This window comes from Ursus maritimus, unplaced genomic scaffold (assembly GCF_017311325.1).
Source record: "Ursus maritimus isolate PB19 unplaced genomic scaffold, ASM1731132v1 scaffold_6, whole genome shotgun sequence".
Lineage (NCBI taxonomy): Eukaryota > Metazoa > Chordata > Mammalia > Carnivora > Ursidae > Ursus > Ursus maritimus.
In genome coordinates this window covers 17,690,341-17,696,340 of record NW_024426774.1, presented here as the reverse complement: position 1 = coordinate 17,696,340, position 6,000 = coordinate 17,690,341, and positions in this window count along the sequence as shown.

The following is a 6,000-nucleotide window of genomic DNA, read 5'->3' as shown; positions in this document are numbered from 1 at the left end:
AAAAAAAAAAAAAGGATTAAGTTCTATTTAGAGATTATTAGTTGAGAACCAGTTATTGCAGCATTTATAGAAGATTTTAAACAAATGCAAGTTGTAGCCCCTGCCAAGGAATTTATTTTTTGTGAATTCTAGAAGTTGTTCGTAATTAAAAAAACTTCTATGTTGTTTTAGTAAACAGACTTAGTAGAGGGATAAGTCCAGCTGATGGGTCATTGGAGGAGGGAGGGGAGAGAAAGATGGGGGAACAGATAACCAGGAAGCCCAGATCTGCTGCTGAGGGGAGGCTGGGGAAATCCATCATAATTTTGAGAATTTTCCAAAAGTGGAATATTGAGAATCCAAATTAGGGAAAGAAACGAAAATGATGCGGGAATACAAATACATTTCTAGTAAAATGGTTTAAAAAATGTTTGCAATTCAGTCCCTTTCTAGACTTTTAATTTGATTGTCCTCTGGGATAGAGATGGGCCACGGAGGTAGTGGGAGTTTGGTCTTGAGCCATTGTGGGGTGGACACCCCAGCCAAAGAGCCTCCAACTGAGAGCCAAGACCTCTGATCCCTTTCAGTGGCTTTTGGAAAATGTCCACATTAGGAGATGTTATCATACCAAAAAATCTTTTAATGTTATTATTTACTTCTAAAAAGCCTTGGAAACAGAAGAGTAAAAACCGTATTACAGAATGTCCGGGAAAAATAAAGAGAAACATAAAATCCAGACATTTACAAAGCACTTACCCCGTCTGGTACCACATGTGATCTGATTCAATCCTTGTAATTATGTATGTGGCATGTATGAGGTATGTATTATTATCCCTGTTTTATAGATTAGTCATTGATTAAGACAGCAGCCAAAATGGAATGCACGGTTGAACAGGTAGAGAACCGAACTGTCACACCTGGTGCCCTGGTTAATTGGCGGGTTGTTGGTGGATGTTATCTGGCTGGTGGGTCTTACCTAAACTATCCATTGACTTTGATGCAGGAAAAAAAAAAAAAAACGTCTTTGGTAAAAATGAATTTATCTGAAATAAACATCACAATATTATATTTTAAATCTCGTGTATAAAAATTCAAATATAGAATACACATATAATTTTCCCCTTCTTCTTAGGTCTCTTTGATTTTAAAACTACTGTAACAATCACAGTCAATTTTAAAGTGTCGATGATAACAATACCGTCCTGAATTTTTATAGAGACTTTTTCTTGCAAGGACCTTGAAGTGCTAAAAATGTTGTCATCCGTATAGGCAAACCTCGGGAATATCTAATTTAGCAAATGTCAGTGATAAATTCTTCTGGTGCCATTCTCCATGTCTTTGAATATATTAGAACGCCCTGGAAATAAGAATGTTTATTCTACAACAATTGACTGCTAGTAATATGGTTAGTTGGTATAATTCCACTTGTATTTACTGTTTATCTTTTAAATAGCTGCTGGGATTAAAAGAATCCTTTACGTTTTCTTTCTGATTCTAAAGTGGTAGGTATTACCCACTTTCCAGTGCTTTTGTCAGGTGGTCTAAGGAAACACTGTCTTTAGCTTTCACCGTTGCGAAACACCTGGATTTAAAATAAAACACCTTTCACAACACCCCTGGATTTAAAATAAAAATCGGAGTGTTAAAGGCCCAAGCACACACAGTTCCTGTGCAAACAGGCAGCAGTGGAAACTGTGAGGTCACGACATACTTGAAGGGTGCAGGGAGCGGATACCACTGGCGTCCCTGGCTCTGACGAGCCTGCTCACCTGTTAGCTGACCAGTCTCCTTGGAGACACCTGGGAGGAGACTTAGCGTGTCCGTGTTTTGTTTTGAGCAGATTATGAAGTCATTCTGTTTCCCTGAATGATTGTGACTAGTTCAGTCTTTGCTCTTTATCTTAATTTTCAGTGACTTAATTAGTGGCAACTAAACTTTGTTCACAATAGTAGCATTGTATTTAAGAGTCAGTTAAAGGCTGGGCGGTGCCATTAAATGGAATAGTGCGGCTGGGAGCATCTGTGGGAGCTTGGGGACGAGCTTGCAATGCCTGGCCTTCTCGGGGCTGTGGTCGCGCCTGCCCTCAGATCGCCTTCCCTGGTCCTGTCTGGCCCAGTCGCTGTGGGCCAGGTTCCCCTCCTTCCCCATCCTTGCCATCATGTTCATCCCCCACTCCGTGTCCTTCTCACAGATCAAAAGCTTCCCTATTCCTTATGTTCCAATTTCAGTTCCTTCATCCACAAACTGTCTCTGATTCTCTGCTCATTGCCAGCCCCCAGTGATGACAGGAACCCCAGTTATAATTGGGAAACAGCTATTTGTTTCTGTATCTGGGGGTGTATCTGTTAAATCTTAGCCCAGACAAGCTATAAAGGTAGAGGCATGTCTGGATTACATTTGAGGATGGGGCTTTGTTGCAACAGTGCCCAAGAGCATGAGGAGTGAGCGGGGAGAGGGCTTAAGGAATTCAGCAGCGCCTGCCTCCAGGTGGGGGCCTGAGTTCAGTGCTGTTGCTGACCATGGAGACAATGGCAAAATGTGGTCAGTGTGAGCCATTGAGAACTGGGCTGAGTGATGTCCTGTATCTGCATTGATCTCGTTGGCCCTGTATTCATAATTCCTTAAGGGCGGGACCCCTTGCCCCGTGCAGAGGCCCCTGATCTAAAGTGCCTTTTCCAGGCAGAGCTTGGAGCTCTCAGAGGTGTCATGGCTAAAAGGCATGGACAGGTGGGATTATGTCCTCTAGTACCTAAGGAAGTAGGGTGTCTGTTTCATTTGGTATTCTAATGTGGACACTTCGGACATGAATGATGATGCTGGGACCACAGGTGTAAGCCTGGACCGAACTGGGTGAACTCAGTGGGTCGTCTGCCCCAGAAGCCACCTAGCATGATGACAGTGCATGGTGCTCAGGGGTCTCTCTGTTTCCTCCGAACTGGGTCCTACAAGTTTACAGCGTCCCACTGTGCAGAGGAGGCAAGGCAGACTTATCAGAGGGTCCTGGGTGGTCGCTGGCTACAGATGCAGCCGGGAGCTAATACCCACAGCCCGCTCTGCTGCCGAGAAGGAGCCATACTAGTAGCACCCTCACTCTGCTTTTGAGGGTCCTGTGCCCTGCATATGCCCCTGGGGGCTCCGGCTGGGCACCCCCAAGGACATTGCCCCTAAAAAAAGGCTCTGTGTCCTCAGAGACCTGCTGACTTGAGGCGCGGGGATCCTAAACTCATAAATGCAGCAGGAGCTCTCCTCTGCGGTCCACTTGTTGGCTCACAGAATTGTTTCTGGGTCTAAAAGCAGCAAGCTGCCTCTCCTCACCCGGGGGGGGGTGGTGCTCCCCGGGCTGTTGCCCTGTTTCCCCCTGAATTCCAACAAGGTGTAGGGCGTTCACGTCACCGGAGTCATCTTCCAAATGAACAAATTGTGTTTTCTTCTTCGTTGAACCTGATATTTGAGCCAATCTGTGCAGGCAATTTCCTCCTCTTTGTTTTGCTGACCCCAAGCGCTCTCCAGCCCCGCCATAATTATCGGGCCTCTCCTGCCGCCGGGAGTGCAGCTCCTGTCTGCAGCACTAACCATTCTGCAGGACACGAAGAGAAAAAGGCCCTGATGCCAGCCTTTGTCTCCCTCTCAGATATTGGTTATTTACAAAGGCTTCATTTCAGTGTCGAGTTAGAATTTCCCAGTGACATGTGGAAAAGTGTGGCCCGTGCTGTGCCTTCACTCTTACCGGAGAGAGCAGGACTGCTCCCCAGAGGTGGCATCCCCAGCCCATGTTCTCCTCGGGGTCACATCGCTCATCACTGCTTCCATCCTTTCCCCAACATCGTGTCTCTGTCCTGGGGCTGTGGAGGGAGCAGGGGAATTATCAAGCAGGGGCTTCCAGGGAGAAAGGAGGGCTGTGGGGGAGGAGAAAGGGGCCAGCCTTGCCCAGCTCCTTGTTCCTACCTTTGGCTCTGTCCCCAGCAAACACCTGTGTAGCAGCCATTCTCTTTTGTTGTCCATCCATCTGTCTTTCTGTATCCGCGCCCCCTCCACCAAACCCACAACATTGATTTTATTTTTATCTATTTTTAAAAAGACTTATCCACCTATTTGAGAGAGAGAGAGCGACAGAGCTTGAGTGAGCTTGGGGAGGGGAGGGGCAGAGGGAGAGAGAGAGAGAGAATCCTAAGCAGACCCTCCCCTGACTGCCAAGCATGGAGCCTGACTTGGGGCTGGATCCCACGGCCCCGAGATCATGACCTGAGCAGAAACCAAGAGTTGAACGCTCACCTGACTGAGCCACCCAGGCATCCCAAACCCACAACACTTATTAAGCACTTAGCAGTTGTTATGGGCTGAATTATGTACCCATCCCATTCATATGTTGAAGTTCCAATTCCCAGTAGTTCAGAATATTACTGTATTTGGAGAAAGAGCCTTCAAAGTGGTAATTAAGGTAAAAAGAGGCCATAGGGGTGGGGCCTAACCCAATTTCACTGGTGTCTTTATAAGAAGAGATTAGGACAGACACACACAGAAGGAAGACCAATGTGAAGATACAGCAATAAGAAGGCCATCTACAAGTCTAGGAGGAAGGCTTCAGAAGAAAGTCACCCTGCTGACACCCTGATTTTAGACTTTCAGCCTCCGGAACTGTGAGAGCACAAGTTTCTGTTGTGTAAGCCCCCCAGTCTGTGGTATTTCGTTATGACAGCCTGAGCTGACACAGTGGTCTCTTGGCAGCGGGAACCCAGTGATGAGTAAAGAATCCTCAAGAGCCTAGTGAGGGACCTGGAACCGTAAAGAAGTAGAGGCAGAAAGAGATAGGTGGGCAGTTCCCTGGCTTGCTCTTCTATCACATTATGTATCAGACAACATATAAGGGAAGGGAGGATGTGCATAAGCAGTCAGAGTGGTTGAAGGATGGATCCTAGCAGGACAGTGTGGCCTGTGACACATGATTATGACATAGGGTGGCAAGCCATCTTGGTGGCTTAACAAGATAGAGTAGAAGAACAACAGAGCACACATGGGCCACATCCAAGGACATGCTAAGGGGTAAGGCAGTTAGCAAAATTGACAATGAACCTAGTTTATACTCCTAGGCATGTGAGGCTGGGTTATATGAACACTGGTTTATATTTTTGACATTAGTCAGTGAGTGTTCGTTAAGCAAAGAGCCTTATGCTTAATGGGCTGATTCTGTGCTGGAAGAAGGAGGAGGAAGAAACCAAGGCCTGTCCTTGGCTTGAAAAGACCTGGTCCTGGCCTTGGGGACATTCCCGGTCACAAGAGGGGGACTTACCCATAAGGGGATGGGAGGAATGTTCTGGACAATGTGGAAGTGGCAGAGTGAGTGGTTCAGACCATGAGGTCAGAGCTGAGGAAGATCAATGTGGGCTAGAGCAGTTCATTTAAGTAGCAATTAGTTATAATTAATCAATTATGTAATTGAGTAGCACTTAATTATTTACTGCCTTGTTCAGTTTTCCAACTGCTTGCAAGTGTCGGCTTTGTTTCCCTAGCCAGAGCTGAAGCTCCCCGAGAACAGGGACGGGCTCATTTATTGGTGTCAGATGGGGCCAGGGTCAGATTCTCACATCTCAGGGCAGTGATCTGAGGAAACAGAAACCATGGGACAATCGCTTTGAGGTCAAAATTGCGCGGTTCTGCCAAGAAATGACTGTCAAGTGAATCAGCCTTCAAAATAAATACAGAGCAGTGAGGAACAAAGGCAACTCAGATGGGTGTGTGATTTTTCAACTGAAATTGGGCTGAAGGAGGGGCAGGGGGAGGACAGGCCCCCTTGGGAATGAATGGTGATAAATAACACCCATGACATCTGCATACAGTGTGTGAGGGTGTGTCCCCATAGCTTCCCTGGCATGGGGATATGGGCCCTGTTGATGCTTTCTGAAGGGTCTTAGGCTAACCCTCTGAGCCGAAATCCAGCAGGTCCATCTGGTGCCAAGAGTTAGCACCAGGGGTTGGAGAATGTCATGTGAACTCAGGACTTGCCAAATTCAACCCCAGTGGCTT